The sequence below is a fragment of the Taudactylus pleione genome, unplaced genomic scaffold (genome assembly GCF_031769625.1).
Source record: "Taudactylus pleione unplaced genomic scaffold, aTauple2 ptg001778l, whole genome shotgun sequence".
Classification (NCBI taxonomy): domain Eukaryota; kingdom Metazoa; phylum Chordata; class Amphibia; order Anura; family Myobatrachidae; genus Taudactylus; species Taudactylus pleione.
This window is the reverse complement of record NW_028286175.1, coordinates 437,501-452,500: the sequence shown is the minus strand read 5'-3', so window position 1 is coordinate 452,500 and position 15,000 is coordinate 437,501. Positions and strand designations below refer to the sequence as shown.

Below are 15,000 nucleotides of genomic sequence, written 5' to 3'. Positions count from 1 at the left end.
TTTCAACTTGTCATTGAATTTACTTGAGTTAAGAAGTAAAAGAGGTCTAAAGTTAATGTTTTTGAGCACCTAAAGCCAAACCACACTGGACATGCCCAATCTCGTCTGATCTTGGAAGCTATGCAGTGGTGGGCCTGGTTAGTACTTGGGTGGGAGACCACCTAGGAATCCCGGGTGCTGTAGGTAATTTTATACTGCCATAAAAGTCTATTCTACTACATTTTACATATAATTTTTTCAACTTATCAATGAATTTACTTGAGTTAAGAAGTAATAGAGGTCTAAAGTTAATGCTTTTGAGCACCTACAGCCAAACCTCACTGGACATGCCCAATCTCGTCTGATCTTGGAAGCTATGCAGTGTTGGGCCTGGTTAGTACTTGGATGGGAGACCACCTGGGAATACAAGGTGCTGTAGGTAATTTTATATAGCCATAACATTCTTTTCTATTACATTTTACATTACATTTTTTCAACTTATCAATGAATTTACTTGAGTTAAGAAGTAAAAGAGGTCTAAAGTTAATGTTTTTGAGCACCTACAGTCAAACCACAAAGGATATGCCCAATCTCGTCTGATCTTGGAAGCTATGCAGTGTTGGGCCTGGTTAGTACTTGGATGGGAGACCACCTGGGAATACCAGGTGCTGTAGGTAATTTTATACTGCCATAACATTCTTTTCTATTACATTTTACATTTAATTTTTTCAACTTATCAATGAATTTACTTGAGTTAAGAAGTAATAGAGGTCTAAATTTAATGCTTTTGACCACCTACAGACAAACAACACTGGACATGCCCAATCTCGTCTGATCTTGTAAGCTTTGCTGTGTTGGGCCTGGTTTGTACTTGGATGGGAGACCACCTGAGAATACCAGTTGCTGTAGGAAATTTTATACAGCCAAAACATTCTTTTCTATTACATTTTACATTAAATTTTTTCAACTTATCAATGAATTTACTTGAGTAAAGAAGTAAAAGAGGGCTAAAGTTAATGTTTTTGAGCACCTACTGCCAACCCACACTGGACATGCCCAATCTTGTTTGATCTTGGAAGCTATGCAGTGTTGGGTCTGATTAGTACTTGGATGGGAAACCTCCTGGGAATACCAGGTGCTGTAGGTAATTTTATACTGCCATAACATTCTTTTCTATTACATTTTACATTTAATTTTTTCAACTTATCAATGAATTTACTTGAGTTAAGAAGTAATAGAGGTCTAAAGTTAATGGTTTTGGGCAACTACAGCCAAACCACACTGGACATGCCCAATCTCGTCTGATCTTGGAAGCTATGCAGTGTTGGGCCTGGTTAGAACTTGGATGGGAGACCACCTGGGAATACCAGGAGCTGTAGGTAATTTTATCCTGCCAAAACATTCTTTTCTATTACATTTTACATTTCATTTTTCAACTTATCATTGAATTTACTTGAGTTAAGAAGTAAAAGAGGTCTAAAGTTAATGTTTTTGAGCACCTACAGCCAAACCACACTGGACATGCCCAATCTCGTCTGATCTTGGAAGCTATGCAGTGTTGGGCCTGGTTAGTACTTGGATGGGAGACCACCTAGGAATCCCAAGTGCTGTAGGTAATTTTATACTGCCATAACAGTCTATTCTATTACATTTTACATTTAATTTTTTCAACTTATCAATGAATTTACTTGAGTTAAGAAGTAATAGAGGTCTAAATTTAATGCTTTTGAGCACCTTCAGCCAAACCACACTGGACATGCCCAATCTCGTCTGATCTTGTAAGCTTTGCTGTGTTGGGCCTGGTTTGTACTTGGATGGGAGACCACCTGAGAATACCAGTTGCTGTAGGAAATTTTATACAGCCAAAACATTCTTTTCTATTACATTTTACATTTAATTTTTTCAACTTATCAATGAATTTACTTGAGTTAAGAAGTAAAAGAGGTCTAAAGTTAATGTTTTTGAGCACCTACTGCCAAACCACACTGGACATGCCCAATCTTGTTTGATCTTGGAAGCTCTGCAGTGTTGGGCCTGGTTAGAACTTGGATGGGAGACCACCTGGGAATACCAGGTGCTGTAGGTAATTTTATACTGCCATAACATTCTTTTCTATTACATTTTACATTTAATTTTTTCAACTTATCAATGAATTTACTTGAGTTAAGAAGTAATAGAGGTCTTAAGTTAATGGTTTTGGGCACCTACAGCCAAACCACACTGGACATGCCCAATCTCGTCTGATTTTGGAAGCTATGCAGTGTTGGGCCTGGTTAGTACTTGGATGGGAGACCACCTGGGAATACCAGGAGCTGTAGGTAATTTTATACTGCCAAAACTTTCTTTTCTATTACATTTTACATTTCATTTTTCAACTTATCATTGAATTTACTTGAGTTAAGAAGTAAAAGAGGTCTAAAGTTAATGTTTTTGAGCATCTACAGCCAAACCACACTGGACATGCTCAATCTCGTCTGATCTTGGAAGCTATGCAGTGTTGGGCCTGGTTAGTACTTGGATGGGAGACCACCTAGGAATCCAAGGTGCTGTAGGTAATTTTATACTGCCATAACATTCTTTTCTATTACATTGTACATTTAATATTTTCAACTTATTAATGAATTTACTTGAGTTAAGAAGTAATAGAGGTCTAAAGTTAATGTTTTTGAGCACCTACTGCCAAACCACACTGGACATGCCCAATCTTGTTTGATCTTGGAAGCTCTGCAGTGTTGGGCCTGGTTAGAACTTGGATGGGAGACCACCTGGGAATACCAGGTGCTGTAGGTAATTTTATACTGCCATAACATTCTTTTCTATTACATTTTACATTTAATTTTTTCAACTTATCAATGAATTTACTTGAGTTAAGAAGTAATAGAGGTCTTAAGTTAATGGTTTTGGGCACCTACAGCCAAACCACACTGGACATGCCCAATCTCGTCTGATTTTGGAAGCTATGCAGTGTTGGGCCTGGTTAGTACTTGGATGGGAGACCACCTGGGAATACCAGGAGCTGTAGGTAATTTTATACTGCCAAAACTTTCTTTTCTATTACATTTTACATTTCATTTTTCAACTTATCATTGAATTTACTTGAGTTAAGAAGTAAAAGAGGTCTAAAGTTAATGTTTTTGAGCATCTACAGCCAAACCACACTGGACATGCTCAATCTCGTCTGATCTTGGAAGCTATGCAGTGTTGGGCCTGGTTAGTACTTGGATGGGAGACCACCTAGGAATCCAAGGTGCTGTAGGTAATTTTATACTGCCATAACATTCTTTTCTATTACATTGTACATTTAATATTTTCAACTTATTAATGAATTTACTTGAGTTAAGAAGTAATAGAGGTCTAAAGTTAATGCTTTTGAGCACCTACAGCCAAACCACACAGGACATGCCCAATCTCGTCTGAACTTGGGTGCTATGCAGTGTTGGGCCTGGTTAGTACTTGGATGGGAGACCACCTGGGAATACCAGGTGCTGTAGGTAATTTTATACTGCCATAACATTCTTTTCTATTACATTTTACATTTAATTTTTTCAACTTATCAATGAATTTACTTGAGTTAAGAAGTAATAGAGGTCTAAAATTAATGTTTTTGAGCACGTACAGCCAAACCACACTGGACATGCCCAATATCATCTGATCTTGGAAGCTATGCAGTGTTGGGCCTGGTTAGTACTTGAATGGGAGACCACCTAGGAATCCCAGGTGCTGTAGGTAATTTTATACTGCCATAACAGTCTATTCTTCTACATTTTACATTTAATTTTTTCAACTTATCAATGAATTTACTTGAGTTAAGAAGTAATAGAGGTCTAAAGTTAATGCTTTTGAGCACCTACAGCCAAACCACACTGGACATGCCCAATCTCGTCTGATCTTGGAAGCTATGCAGTGTTGGGCCTGGTTAGTACTTGGACGGGAGACCAGCTGGGAATACCAGGTGCAGTAGGTAATTTTATATAGCCATAACATTATTTTCTATTACATTTTACATTACATTTTTTCAACTTATCAATGAATTTACTTGAGTTAAGAAGTAATAGAGGTCTAAATTTAATGCTTTTGAGAACCTACAGCCAAACCACACTGGACATGCCCAATCTCGTCTGATCTTGTAAGCTTTGCTGTGTTGGGCCTGGTTTGTACTTGGATGGGAGACCACCTGAGAATACCAGTTGCTGTAGGAAATTTTATACAGTCAAAACATTCTTTTCTATTACATTTTACATTTAATTTTTTCAACTTATCAATGAATTTACTTGAGTTAAGAAGTAAAAGAGGTCTAAAGTTAATGTTTTTGATCACCTACAGCCAAACCACACTGGACATGCCCAATCTCGTCTGATCTTGGAAGCTATGCAGTGTTGGGCCTGGTTAATACTTGGATGGGAGACCACCTGGGAATACCAGGAGCTGTAGGTAATTTTATACTGCCAAAACATTCTTTTCTATTACATTTTACATTTCATTTTTCAACTTATCATTGAATTTACATGAGTTAAGAAGTAAAAGAGGTCTAAAGTTAATGTTTTTGATCACCTACAGCCAAACCACACTGGACATGCCCAATCTCGTCTGATCTTGGAAGCTATGCAGTGTTGGGCCTGGTTAGTACTTGGATGGGAGACCACCTAGGAATCCCAGGTGCTGTAGTTAATTTTATACTGCCATAACAGTCTATTCTATTACATTTTACATTTAATTTTTTCAACTTATCAATGAATTTACTTGAGATAAGAAGTAATAGAGGTCTAAATTTAATGCTTTTGAGCACCTACAGCCAAACCACACTGGACATGCCCAATCTCGTCTGATCTTGTAAGCTTTGCTGTGTTGGGCCTGGTTTGTACTTGGATGGGAGACCACCTGAGAATACCAGTTGCTGTAGGAAATTTTATACAGCCAAAACATTCTTTTCTATTACATTTTACATTTAATTTTTTCAACTTATCAATGAATTTACTTGAGTTAAGAAGTAAAAGAGGTCTAAAGTTAATGTTTTTGAGCACCTACTGCCAAACCACACTGGACATGCCCAATCTTGTTTGATCTTGGAAGCTATGCAGTGTTGGGCCTGGTTAGAACTTGGATGGGAGACCACCTGGGAATTCCAGGTGCTGTAGGTAATTTTGTACTGCCATAACATTCTTTTCTATTACATTTTACATTTAATTTTTTCAACTTATCAATGAATTTACTTGAGTTAAGAAGTAATAGAGGTCTTAAGTTAATGGTTTTGGGCACCTATAGCCAAACCACACTGGACATGCCCAATCTCGTCTGACTTTGGAAGCTATGCAGTGTTGGGCCTGGTTAGTACTTGGATGGGAGACCACCTGGGAATACCAGGAGCTGTAGGTAATTTTATACTGCCAAAACTTTCTTTTCTATTACATTTTACATTTCATTTTTCAACTTATCATTGAATTTACTTGAGTTAAGAAGTAAAAGAGGTCTAAAGTTAATGTTATTGAGCATCTACAGCCAAACCACACTGGACATGCCCAATCTCATCTGAACTTGGAAGCTATGCAGTGTTGGGCCTGGTTAGTACTTGGATGGGAGACCACCTGGGAATACCAGGTGCTGTAGGTAATTTTATAATGCCATAACATTCTTTTCTATTACATTTTACATTTAATTTTTTCAACTTATCAATGAATTTACTTGAGTTAAGAAGTAATAGAGGTCTAAAATTAATGTTTTTGAGCACGTACAGCCAAACCACACTGGACATGCCCAATATCATCTGATCTTGGAAGCTATGCAGTGTTGGGCCTGGTTAGTACTTGAATGGGAGACCACCTAGGAATCCCAGGTGCTGTAGGTAATTTTATACTGCCATAACAGTCTATTCTACTACATTTTACATTTAATTTTTTCAACTTATCAATGAATTTACTTGAGTTAAGAAGTAATAGAGGTCTAAAGTTAATGCTTTTGAGCACCTACAGCCAAACCACACTGGACATGCCCAATCTCATCTGATCTTGGAAGCTATGCAGTGTTGGGCCTGGTTAGTACTTGGACGGGAGACCACCTGGGAATACCAGGTGCTGTAGGTAATTTTATATAGCCATAACATTATTTTCTATTACATTTTACATTACATTTTTTCAACTTATCAATGAATTTACTTGAGTTAAGAAGTAAAAGAGGTCTAAAGTTAATGTTTTTGAGCACCTACAGTCAAACCACACTGGACATGCCCAATCTCGTCTGATCTTGGAAGCTATGCAGTGTTGGGCCTGGTTAGTACTTGGATGGGAGACCACCTGGGAAAACCAGGTGCTTTAGGTAATTTTATACTGCCATAACATTCTTTTCTATTACATTTTACATTTAATTTTTTCAACTTATAAATGAATTTACTTGAGTTAAGAAGTAATAGAGGTCTAAATTTAATGCTTTTGAGCACCTACAGCCAAACCACACTGGACATGCCCAATCTCGTCTGATCTTGTAAGCTTTGCTGTGTTGGGCCTGGTTTGTACTTGGATGGGAGACCACCTGAGAATACCAGTTGCTGTAGGAAATTTTATACAGCCAAAACATTCTTTTCTATTACATTTTACATTTAATTTTTTCAACTTATCAATGAATTTACTTGAGTTAAGAAGTAAAAGAGGTCTAAAGTTAATGTTTTTGAGCACCTACTGCCAAACCACACTGGACATGCCCAATCTTGTTTGATCTTGGAAGCTCTGCAGTGTTGGGCCTGGTTAGAACTTGGATGGGAGACCACCTGGGAATACCAGGTGCTGTAGGTAATTTTATACTGCCATAACATTCTTTTCTATTACATTTTACATTTAATTTTTTCAACTTATCAATGAATTTACTTGAGTTAAGAAGTAATAGAGGTCTTAAGTTAATGGTTTTGGGCACCTACAGCCAAACCACACTGGACATGCCCAATCTCGTCTGATTTTGGAAGCTATGCAGTGTTGGGCCTGGTTAGTACTTGGATGGGAGACCACCTGGGAATACCAGGAGCTGTAGGTAATTTTATACTGCCAAAACTTTCTTTTCTATTACATTTTACATTTCATTTTTCAACTTATCATTGAATTTACTTGAGTTAAGAAGTAAAAGAGGTCTAAAGTTAATGTTTTTGAGCATCTACAGCCAAACCACACTGGACATGCTCAATCTCGTCTGATCTTGGAAGCTATGCAGTGTTGGGCCTGGTTAGTACTTGGATGGGAGACCACCTAGGAATCCAAGGTGCTGTAGGTAATTTTATACTGCCATAACATTCTTTTCTATTACATTGTACATTTAATATTTTCAACTTATTAATGAATTTACTTGAGTTAAGAAGTAATAGAGGTCTAAAGTTAATGCTTTTGAGCACCTACAGCCAAACCACACAGGACATGCCCAATCTCGTCTGAACTTGGGTGCTATGCAGTGTTGGGCCTGGTTAGTACTTGGATGGGAGACCACCTGGGAATACCAGGTGCTGTAGGTAATTTTATACTGCCATAACATTCTTTTCTATTACATTTTACATTTAATTTTTTCAACTTATCAATGAATTTACTTGAGTTAAGAAGTAATAGAGGTCTAAAATTAATGTTTTTGAGCACGTACAGCCAAACCACACTGGACATGCCCAATATCATCTGATCTTGGAAGCTATGCAGTGTTGGGCCTGGTTAGTACTTGAATGGGAGACCACCTAGGAATCCCAGGTGCTGTAGGTAATTTTATACTGCCATAACAGTCTATTCTTCTACATTTTACATTTAATTTTTTCAACTTATCAATGAATTTACTTGAGTTAAGAAGTAATAGAGGTCTAAAGTTAATGCTTTTGAGCACCTACAGCCAAACCACACTGGACATGCCCAATCTCGTCTGATCTTGGAAGCTATGCAGTGTTGGGCCTGGTTAGTACTTGGACGGGAGACCAGCTGGGAATACCAGGTGCAGTAGGTAATTTTATATAGCCATAACATTATTTTCTATTACATTTTACATTACATTTTTTCAACTTATCAATGAATTTACTTGAGTTAAGAAGTAATAGAGGTCTAAATTTAATGCTTTTGAGAACCTACAGCCAAACCACACTGGACATGCCCAATCTCGTCTGATCTTGTAAGCTTTGCTGTGTTGGGCCTGGTTTGTACTTGGATGGGAGACCACCTGAGAATACCAGTTGCTGTAGGAAATTTTATACAGTCAAAACATTCTTTTCTATTACATTTTACATTTAATTTTTTCAACTTATCAATGAATTTACTTGAGTTAAGAAGTAAAAGAGGTCTAAAGTTAATGTTTTTGAGCACCTACTGCCAACCCACACTGGACATGCCCAATCTTGTTTGATCTTGGAAGCTATGCAGTGTTGGGCCTGGTTAATACTTGGATGGGAGACCACCTGGGAATACCAGGAGCTGTAGGTAATTTTATACTGCCAAAACATTCTTTTCTATTACATTTTACATTTCATTTTTCAACTTATCATTGAATTTACATGAGTTAAGAAGTAAAAGAGGTCTAAAGTTAATGTTTTTGATCACCTACAGCCAAACCACACTGGACATGCCCAATCTCGTCTGATCTTGGAAGCTATGCAGTGTTGGGCCTGGTTAGTACTTGGATGGGAGACCACCTAGGAATCCCAGGTGCTGTAGGTAATTTTATACTGCCATAACAGTCTATTCTATTACATTTTACATTTAATTTTTTCAACTTATCAATGAATTTACTTGAGATAAGAAGTAATAGAGGTCTAAATTTAATGCTTTTGAGCACCTACAGCCAAACCACACTGGACATGCCCAATCTCGTCTGATCTTGTAAGCTTTGCTGTGTTGGGCCTGGTTTGTACTTGGATGGGAGACCACCTGAGAATACCAGTTGCTGTAGGAAATTTTATACAGCCAAAACATTCTTTTCTATTACATTTTACATTTAATTTTTTCAACTTATCAATGAATTTACTTGAGTTAAGAAGTAAAAGAGGTCTAAAGTTAATGTTTTTGAGCACCTACTGCCAAACCACACTGGACATGCCCAATCTTGTTTGATCTTGGAAGCTATGCAGTGTTGGGCCTGGTTAGAACTTGGATGGGAGACCACCTGGGAATTCCAGGTGCTGTAGGTAATTTTGTACTGCCATAACATTCTTTTCTATTACATTTTACATTTAATTTTTTCAACTTATCAATGAATTTACTTGAGTTAAGAAGTAATAGAGGTCTTAAGTTAATGGTTTTGGGCACCTATAGCCAAACCACACTGGACATGCCCAATCTCGTCTGATTTTGGAAGCTATGCAGTGTTGGGCCTGGTTAGTACTTGGATGGGAGACCACCTGGGAATACCAGGAGCTGTAGGTAATTTTATACTGCCAAAACTTTCTTTTCTATTACATTTTACATTTCATTTTTCAACTTATCATTGAATTTACTTGAGTTAAGAAGTAAAAGAGGTCTAAAGTTAATGTTTTTGAGCATCTACAGCCAAACCACACTGGACATGCCCAATCTCATCTGAACTTGGAAGCTATGCAGTGTTGGGCCTGGTTAGTACTTGGATGGGAGACCACCTGGGAATACCAGGTGCTGTAGGTAATTTTATAATGCCATAACATTCTTTTCTATTACATTTTACATTTAATTTTTTCAACTTATCAATGAATTTACTTGAGTTAAGAAGTAATAGAGGTCTAAAATTAATGTTTTTGAGCACGTACAGCCAAACCACACTGGACATGCCCAATATCATCTGATCTTGGAAGCTATGCAGTGTTGGGCCTGGTTAGTACTTGAATGGGAGACCACCTAGGAATCCCAGGTGCTGTAGGTAATTTTATACTGCCATAACAGTCTATTCTACTACATTTTACATTTAATTTTTTCAACTTATCAATGAATTTACTTGAGTTAAGAAGTAATAGAGGTCTAAAGTTAATGCTTTTGAGCACCTACAGCCAAACCAGACTGGACATGCCCAATCTCATCTGATCTTGGAAGCTATGCAGTGTTGGGCCTGGTTAGTACTTGGACGGGAGACCACCTGGGAATACCAGGTGCTGTAGGTAATTTTATATAGCCATAACATTATTTTCTATTACATTTTACATTACATTTTTTCAACTTATCAATGAATTTACTTGAGTTAAGAAGTAAAAGAGGTCTAAAGTTAATGTTTTTGAGCACCTACAGTCAAACCACACTGGACATGCCCAATCTCGTCTGATCTTGGAAGCTATGCAGTGTTGGGCCTGGTTAGTACTTGGATGGGAGACCACCTGGGAATACCAGGTGCTTTAGGTAATTTTATACTGCCATAACATTCTTTTCTATTACATTTTACATTTAATTTTTTCAACTTATAAATGAATTTACTTGAGTTAAGAAGTAATAGAGGTCTAAATTTAATGCTTTTGAGCACCTACAGCCAAACCACACTGGACATGCCCAATCTCGTCTGATCTTGTAAGCTTTGCTGTGTTGGGCCTGGTTTGTACTTGGATGGGAGACCACCTGAGAATACCAGTTGCTGTAGGAAATTTTATACAGCCAAAACATTCTTTTCTATTACATTTTACATTTAATTTTTTCAACTTATCAATGAATTTACTTGAGTTAAGAAGTAAAAGAGGTCTAAAGTTAATGTTTTTGAGCACCTACTGCCAAACCACACTGGACATGCCCAATCTTGATTGATCTTGGAAGCTATGCAGTGTTGGGCCTGATTAGTACTTGGATGGGAGACCTCCTGGGAATACCAGGTGCTGTAGGTAATTTTATACTGCCATAACATTCTTTTCTATTACATTTTACATTTAATTTTTTCAACTTATCAATGAATTTACTTGAGTTAAGAAGTAATAGAGGTCTAAAGTTAATGGTTTTGGGCAACTATAGCCAAACCACACTGGACATGCCCAATCTCGTCTGATCTTGGAAGCTATGCAGTGTTGGGCCTGGTTAGTACTTGGATGGGGGACCACCTGGGAATACCAGGTGCTGTAGGTAATTTTATACTGCCATAACATTCTTTTCTATTACATTTTACATTTAATTTTTCAACTTATCAATGAATTTACTTGAGTTAAGAAGTAATAGAGGTCTAAAGTTAATGTGTTTGAGCACCTACAGCCAAACCACACAGGACATGCCCAATCTTGTCTGAACTTGGAAGCTATGCAGTGTTGGGCCTGGTTAGTACTTGGATGGGAGACCACCTGGGAATACCAGGAGCTGTAGGTAATTTTATACTGCCATAACATTCTTTTCTATTACATTTTACATTTAATTTTTTCAACTTATCAATGAATTTACTTGAGTTGAGAAGTAATAGAGGTCTAAAATTATTGGTTTGGGGCACCTACAGCCAAAGCACACTGGACATGCCCAATATCATCTGATCTTGGAAGCTATGCAGTGTTGGGCCTGGTTAGTACTTGGATGGGAGACCACCTAGGAATCCCAGGTGCTGTAGGTAATTTTATACCGCCATAACAGTCTTTTCTATTACATTTTACAATTAATTTTTTCAACTTATCAATGAATTTACTTGAGTTAAGAAGTAATAGAGGTCTAAAGTTAATGCTTTTGAGCACCGACAGCCAAACCACACTGGACATGCCCAATTTCGTTTGATCTTGGAAGCTATGCAGTGTTGGGCCTGGTTAGTACTTGGACGGGAGACCACCTGGGAATGCCAGGTGCTGTAGGTACTTTTATACTGCCATAACATTCTTTTCTATTACATTTTACATTTCATTTTTCAACTAATCATTGAATTTACTTGAGTTAAGAAGTAAAAGAGGTCTAAAGTTAATTTTTTTGAGCACCTACAGCCAAACCACACTGGACATGCCCAATCTCGACTGAACTTGGAAGCTATGCAGTGTTGGGCCTGGTTAGTACTTGGATGGGAGACCACCTGGGAATACCAGGTGCTGTAGGTAATTTTATACTGCCATAACATTCTTTTGTATTACATTTTACATTTAATTATTTCAACTTATCAATGAATTTACTTGAGTTAAGAAGTAATAGAGGTCTAAAGTTAATGTTTTTGAGCACCTACAGCCAAACCACACAGGACATGCCCAATCTCGTCTGAACTTGGAAACTATGCAGTGTTGGGCCTGGTTAGTACTTGGATGGGAGACCACCTGGGAATACCAGGTGCTGTAGGTAATTTTATACTGCCATAACATTCTTTTCTATTACATTTTACATTTAATTTTTTCAACTTATCAATGAATTTACTTGAGTTAAGAAGTAATAGAGGTCTAAAATTAATGTTTTTGAGCACCTACAGCCAAACCACACTGGACATGCCCAATATTGTCTGATATTGGAAGCTATGCAGTGTTGGGCCTGGTTAGTACTTGAATGGGAGACCACCTGGGAATACCAGGTGCTGTAGGTAATTTTATACTGCCATAACATTCTTTTCCATTACATTTTACATTTCATTTTTCAACTTATCATTGAATTTACTTGAGTTAAGAAGTAAAAGAGGTCTAAAGTTAATGTTTTTGAGCACCTACAGCCAAACCACAGTGGACATGCCCAATCTCGTCTGATCTTGGAAGCTATGCAGTGGTGGGCCAGGTTAGTACTTGGATTGGAGACCACCTAGGAATCCCAGGTGCTGTAGGTAATTTTATACTGCCATAACAGTCTTTTCTACTACATTTTACATTTAATTTTTTCAACTTATCAATGAATTTACTTGAGTTAAGAAGTAATAGAGGTCTAAAGTTAATGCTTTTGAGCACCTACAGCCAAACCACACTGGACATGCCCAATCTCGTCTGATCTTGGAAGCTATGCAGTGTTGGGCCTGGTAAGTACTTGGAGGGGAGACCACCTGGGAATACCAGGTGCTGTAGGTAATTTTATAAAGCCATTACATTCTTTTCTATTACATTTTACATTACATTTTTTCAACTTATCAATGAATTTTCTTGAGTTAAGAAGTAAAAGAGGTCTAAAGTTAATGTTTTTGAGCACCTACAGTCAAACCACACTGGACATGCCCAATCTCGTCTGATCTTGGAAGCTATGCAGTGTTGGGCCTGGTTAGTACTTGGATGGGAAACCACCTGGGAATACCAGGTGCTGTAGGTAATTTTATACTGCCATAACATTCTTTTCTATTACATTTTACATTTAATTTTTTCAACTTATCAATGAATTTACTTGAGTTAAGAAGTAATAGAGGTCTTAATTTAATGCTTTTGAGCACCTACTGCCAAACCACACTGGACATGCCCAATCTCGTCTGATCTTGTAAGCTTTGCTGTGTTGGGCCTGGTTTGTACTTGGATGGGAGACCACCTGAGAATACCAGTTGCTGTAGGAAATTTTATACAGCCAAAACATTCTTTTCTATTACATTTTACATTTAATTTTTTCAACTTATCAATGAATTTACTTGAGTTAAGAAGTAAAAGAGGTCTAAAGTTAATGATTTTGAGCACCTACTGCCAAACCACACTGGACATGCCCAATCTTGTTTGATCTTGGAAGCTATGCAGTGTTGGGCCTGGTTAGTACTTGGATGGGAGACCACCTGGGAATACCAGGTGCTGTAGGTAATTTTATACTGCCATAACATTCTTTTCTATTACATTTTACATTTAATTTTTTCAACTTATCAATGAATTTACTTGAGTTAAGAAGTAATAGAGGTCTTAAGTTAATGGTTTTGGGCACCTACAGCCAAACCACACTGGACATGCCCAATCTCATCTGATCTTGGAAGCTATGCAGTGTTGGGCCTGGTTAGTACTTGGATGGGAGACCACCTGGGAATACCAGGAGCTGTAGGTAATTTTATATTGCCAAAACTTTCTTTTCTATTACATTTTACATTTCATTTTTCAACTTATCATTGAATTTACTTGAGTTAAGAAGTAAAAGAGGTCTAAAGTTAATGTTTTTGAGAACCTACAGCCAAACCACACTGGACATGCCCAATCTCGTCTGATCTTGGAAGCTATGCAGTGTTGGGCCTGGTTAGTACTTGGATGGGAGACCACCTAGGAATCCCAGTTGCTGTAGGTAATTTTATACTGCCATAACAGTCTATTCTATTACATTTTACATTTGATTTTTTCAACTTATCAATGAATTTACTTGAGTTAAGAAGTAATAGAGGTCAAAAGTTAATGCTTTTGAGCACCTACAGCCAAACCACACTGGACATGCCCAATCTCGTTTGATCTTGGAAGCTATGCAGTGTTGGGCCTGGTTAGTACTTAGATGGGAGACCACCTGGGAATACCAGGTGCTGTAGGTAATTTTATACTGCCATAACATTATTTTCTATTACATTTTACATTTAATTTTTTCAACTTATCAATGAATTTACTTGAGTTAAGAAGTAATAGAGGTCTAAAGTTAATGGTTTTGGGCACCTACAGCCAAACCACACTGGACATGCCCAATATCATCTGATCTTGGAAGCTATGCAGTGTTGGGCCTGGTTAGTACTTGGATGGGAGACGACCTGGGAATACCAGGAGCTGTAGGTAATTTTATACTGCCAAAACTTACTTTTCAATTACATTTTACATTGCATTTTTCAACTTATCATTGAATTTACTTGAGTTAAGAAGTAAAAGAGGTCTAAAGTTAATGTTTTTGAGCACCTACAGCCAAACCACACTGGACATGCCCAATCTCGTTTGATCTTGGAAGCTATGCAGTGTTGGGCCAGTTTAGTACTTGGACGGTAATTTTATACTGCCATAACATTCTTTTCTATTACATTTTACATTTAGTTTTTTAAACTTATCAATGAATTTACTTGAGTTAAGAAGTAATAGAGGTCTAAAGTTAATGGTTTTGGGCACCTACAGCCAAACCACACTGGACATGCCCAATATCATCTGATCTTGGAAGCTATGCAGTGTTGGGCCTGGTTAGTACTTGGACGGGAGACCACCTGGGAATGCCAGGTGCTGTAGGTACTTTTATACTGCCATAACATTCTTTTCTATTACATTTTACATTTCATTTTTCA

The 15,000-nt window shown here is 37.5% G+C and overlaps 5 non-coding genes and 55 pseudogenes across 5 annotated transcripts; all 60 read left to right on the top strand.

Annotated features, from left to right (window-relative positions):
* The first annotated feature begins 67 nt into the window (after positions 1 to 67).
* Positions 68 to 186, top strand: LOC148438142 (5S ribosomal RNA; annotated as a pseudogene).
* A 116-nt stretch (positions 187 to 302) lies between these two features.
* On the top strand, positions 303 to 421 carry LOC148438141 (5S ribosomal RNA; annotated as a pseudogene).
* Positions 422 to 537: 116 nt separating this feature from the next.
* On the top strand, positions 538 to 656 carry LOC148438140 (5S ribosomal RNA; annotated as a pseudogene).
* A 351-nt stretch (positions 657 to 1,007) lies between these two features.
* Positions 1,008 to 1,126, top strand: LOC148438139 (5S ribosomal RNA; annotated as a pseudogene).
* A 116-nt stretch (positions 1,127 to 1,242) lies between these two features.
* On the top strand, positions 1,243 to 1,361 carry LOC148438138 (5S ribosomal RNA; annotated as a pseudogene).
* Positions 1,362 to 1,476: 115 nt separating this feature from the next.
* Positions 1,477 to 1,595, top strand: LOC148438137 (5S ribosomal RNA; annotated as a pseudogene).
* Positions 1,596 to 1,946: 351 nt separating this feature from the next.
* Positions 1,947 to 2,065, top strand: LOC148438136 (5S ribosomal RNA; annotated as a pseudogene).
* A 116-nt stretch (positions 2,066 to 2,181) lies between these two features.
* On the top strand, positions 2,182 to 2,300 carry LOC148438135 (5S ribosomal RNA; annotated as a pseudogene).
* A 115-nt stretch (positions 2,301 to 2,415) lies between these two features.
* On the top strand, positions 2,416 to 2,534 carry LOC148438134 (5S ribosomal RNA; annotated as a pseudogene).
* Positions 2,535 to 2,650: 116 nt separating this feature from the next.
* LOC148438133 (5S ribosomal RNA) lies at positions 2,651 to 2,769 on the top strand (annotated as a pseudogene).
* A 116-nt stretch (positions 2,770 to 2,885) lies between these two features.
* On the top strand, positions 2,886 to 3,004 carry LOC148438132 (5S ribosomal RNA; annotated as a pseudogene).
* A 115-nt stretch (positions 3,005 to 3,119) lies between these two features.
* Positions 3,120 to 3,238, top strand: LOC148438131 (5S ribosomal RNA; annotated as a pseudogene).
* Positions 3,239 to 3,354: 116 nt separating this feature from the next.
* On the top strand, positions 3,355 to 3,473 carry LOC148438130 (5S ribosomal RNA; annotated as a pseudogene).
* Positions 3,474 to 3,589: 116 nt separating this feature from the next.
* LOC148438129 (5S ribosomal RNA) lies at positions 3,590 to 3,708 on the top strand (annotated as a pseudogene).
* Positions 3,709 to 3,824: 116 nt separating this feature from the next.
* Positions 3,825 to 3,943, top strand: LOC148438128 (5S ribosomal RNA; annotated as a pseudogene).
* A 116-nt stretch (positions 3,944 to 4,059) lies between these two features.
* Positions 4,060 to 4,178, top strand: LOC148438127 (5S ribosomal RNA; annotated as a pseudogene).
* Positions 4,179 to 4,294: 116 nt separating this feature from the next.
* On the top strand, positions 4,295 to 4,413 carry LOC148438126 (5S ribosomal RNA; annotated as a pseudogene).
* Positions 4,414 to 4,528: 115 nt separating this feature from the next.
* LOC148438125 (5S ribosomal RNA) lies at positions 4,529 to 4,647 on the top strand (annotated as a pseudogene).
* Positions 4,648 to 4,763: 116 nt separating this feature from the next.
* On the top strand, positions 4,764 to 4,882 carry LOC148438124 (5S ribosomal RNA; annotated as a pseudogene).
* Positions 4,883 to 4,998: 116 nt separating this feature from the next.
* LOC148438123 (5S ribosomal RNA) lies at positions 4,999 to 5,117 on the top strand (annotated as a pseudogene).
* Positions 5,118 to 5,233: 116 nt separating this feature from the next.
* Positions 5,234 to 5,352, top strand: LOC148438122 (5S ribosomal RNA; annotated as a pseudogene).
* Positions 5,353 to 5,467: 115 nt separating this feature from the next.
* Positions 5,468 to 5,586, top strand: LOC148438121 (5S ribosomal RNA). Its single transcript, XR_015876447.1, has one exon. It is a non-coding gene; the product is annotated as a 5S ribosomal RNA (ribosomal RNA).
* A 116-nt stretch (positions 5,587 to 5,702) lies between these two features.
* Positions 5,703 to 5,821, top strand: LOC148438120 (5S ribosomal RNA; annotated as a pseudogene).
* Positions 5,822 to 5,937: 116 nt separating this feature from the next.
* On the top strand, positions 5,938 to 6,056 carry LOC148438119 (5S ribosomal RNA). The gene has a single exon (XR_015876405.1). It is a non-coding gene; the product is annotated as a 5S ribosomal RNA (ribosomal RNA).
* A 116-nt stretch (positions 6,057 to 6,172) lies between these two features.
* LOC148438118 (5S ribosomal RNA) lies at positions 6,173 to 6,291 on the top strand (annotated as a pseudogene).
* Positions 6,292 to 6,407: 116 nt separating this feature from the next.
* LOC148438117 (5S ribosomal RNA) lies at positions 6,408 to 6,526 on the top strand (annotated as a pseudogene).
* A 116-nt stretch (positions 6,527 to 6,642) lies between these two features.
* LOC148438116 (5S ribosomal RNA) lies at positions 6,643 to 6,761 on the top strand (annotated as a pseudogene).
* Positions 6,762 to 6,877: 116 nt separating this feature from the next.
* LOC148438115 (5S ribosomal RNA) lies at positions 6,878 to 6,996 on the top strand (annotated as a pseudogene).
* A 115-nt stretch (positions 6,997 to 7,111) lies between these two features.
* Positions 7,112 to 7,230, top strand: LOC148438114 (5S ribosomal RNA; annotated as a pseudogene).
* Positions 7,231 to 7,346: 116 nt separating this feature from the next.
* Positions 7,347 to 7,465, top strand: LOC148438113 (5S ribosomal RNA; annotated as a pseudogene).
* A 116-nt stretch (positions 7,466 to 7,581) lies between these two features.
* Positions 7,582 to 7,700, top strand: LOC148438112 (5S ribosomal RNA; annotated as a pseudogene).
* A 116-nt stretch (positions 7,701 to 7,816) lies between these two features.
* Positions 7,817 to 7,935, top strand: LOC148438111 (5S ribosomal RNA; annotated as a pseudogene).
* Positions 7,936 to 8,051: 116 nt separating this feature from the next.
* LOC148438110 (5S ribosomal RNA) lies at positions 8,052 to 8,170 on the top strand (annotated as a pseudogene).
* Positions 8,171 to 8,286: 116 nt separating this feature from the next.
* LOC148438109 (5S ribosomal RNA) lies at positions 8,287 to 8,405 on the top strand (annotated as a pseudogene).
* A 115-nt stretch (positions 8,406 to 8,520) lies between these two features.
* On the top strand, positions 8,521 to 8,639 carry LOC148438108 (5S ribosomal RNA; annotated as a pseudogene).
* Positions 8,640 to 8,755: 116 nt separating this feature from the next.
* LOC148438107 (5S ribosomal RNA) lies at positions 8,756 to 8,874 on the top strand (annotated as a pseudogene).
* Positions 8,875 to 8,990: 116 nt separating this feature from the next.
* LOC148438106 (5S ribosomal RNA) lies at positions 8,991 to 9,109 on the top strand (annotated as a pseudogene).
* A 116-nt stretch (positions 9,110 to 9,225) lies between these two features.
* LOC148438105 (5S ribosomal RNA) lies at positions 9,226 to 9,344 on the top strand (annotated as a pseudogene).
* Positions 9,345 to 9,459: 115 nt separating this feature from the next.
* On the top strand, positions 9,460 to 9,578 carry LOC148438104 (5S ribosomal RNA). The gene has a single exon (XR_015876446.1). It is a non-coding gene; the product is annotated as a 5S ribosomal RNA (ribosomal RNA).
* A 116-nt stretch (positions 9,579 to 9,694) lies between these two features.
* On the top strand, positions 9,695 to 9,813 carry LOC148438103 (5S ribosomal RNA; annotated as a pseudogene).
* Positions 9,814 to 9,929: 116 nt separating this feature from the next.
* On the top strand, positions 9,930 to 10,048 carry LOC148438102 (5S ribosomal RNA; annotated as a pseudogene).
* A 116-nt stretch (positions 10,049 to 10,164) lies between these two features.
* LOC148438101 (5S ribosomal RNA) lies at positions 10,165 to 10,283 on the top strand (annotated as a pseudogene).
* Positions 10,284 to 10,399: 116 nt separating this feature from the next.
* On the top strand, positions 10,400 to 10,518 carry LOC148438100 (5S ribosomal RNA; annotated as a pseudogene).
* A 116-nt stretch (positions 10,519 to 10,634) lies between these two features.
* Positions 10,635 to 10,753, top strand: LOC148438099 (5S ribosomal RNA; annotated as a pseudogene).
* Positions 10,754 to 10,869: 116 nt separating this feature from the next.
* On the top strand, positions 10,870 to 10,988 carry LOC148438098 (5S ribosomal RNA; annotated as a pseudogene).
* Positions 10,989 to 11,103: 115 nt separating this feature from the next.
* On the top strand, positions 11,104 to 11,222 carry LOC148438097 (5S ribosomal RNA; annotated as a pseudogene).
* A 116-nt stretch (positions 11,223 to 11,338) lies between these two features.
* LOC148438096 (5S ribosomal RNA) lies at positions 11,339 to 11,457 on the top strand (annotated as a pseudogene).
* A 116-nt stretch (positions 11,458 to 11,573) lies between these two features.
* On the top strand, positions 11,574 to 11,692 carry LOC148438095 (5S ribosomal RNA; annotated as a pseudogene).
* Positions 11,693 to 11,807: 115 nt separating this feature from the next.
* Positions 11,808 to 11,926, top strand: LOC148438094 (5S ribosomal RNA; annotated as a pseudogene).
* Positions 11,927 to 12,042: 116 nt separating this feature from the next.
* Positions 12,043 to 12,161, top strand: LOC148438093 (5S ribosomal RNA; annotated as a pseudogene).
* A 116-nt stretch (positions 12,162 to 12,277) lies between these two features.
* On the top strand, positions 12,278 to 12,396 carry LOC148438092 (5S ribosomal RNA; annotated as a pseudogene).
* Positions 12,397 to 12,511: 115 nt separating this feature from the next.
* Positions 12,512 to 12,630, top strand: LOC148438091 (5S ribosomal RNA; annotated as a pseudogene).
* A 116-nt stretch (positions 12,631 to 12,746) lies between these two features.
* Positions 12,747 to 12,865, top strand: LOC148438090 (5S ribosomal RNA; annotated as a pseudogene).
* A 116-nt stretch (positions 12,866 to 12,981) lies between these two features.
* LOC148438089 (5S ribosomal RNA) lies at positions 12,982 to 13,100 on the top strand (annotated as a pseudogene).
* Positions 13,101 to 13,451: 351 nt separating this feature from the next.
* On the top strand, positions 13,452 to 13,570 carry LOC148438088 (5S ribosomal RNA; annotated as a pseudogene).
* Positions 13,571 to 13,686: 116 nt separating this feature from the next.
* Positions 13,687 to 13,805, top strand: LOC148438087 (5S ribosomal RNA). Its single transcript, XR_015876417.1, has one exon. It is a non-coding gene; the product is annotated as a 5S ribosomal RNA (ribosomal RNA).
* Positions 13,806 to 13,920: 115 nt separating this feature from the next.
* On the top strand, positions 13,921 to 14,039 carry LOC148438086 (5S ribosomal RNA; annotated as a pseudogene).
* A 116-nt stretch (positions 14,040 to 14,155) lies between these two features.
* On the top strand, positions 14,156 to 14,274 carry LOC148438085 (5S ribosomal RNA). The gene has a single exon (XR_015876403.1). It is a non-coding gene; the product is annotated as a 5S ribosomal RNA (ribosomal RNA).
* Positions 14,275 to 14,390: 116 nt separating this feature from the next.
* On the top strand, positions 14,391 to 14,509 carry LOC148438084 (5S ribosomal RNA; annotated as a pseudogene).
* A 319-nt stretch (positions 14,510 to 14,828) lies between these two features.
* On the top strand, positions 14,829 to 14,947 carry LOC148438083 (5S ribosomal RNA; annotated as a pseudogene).
* The last annotated feature ends 53 nt before the right edge of the window (positions 14,948 to 15,000 follow it).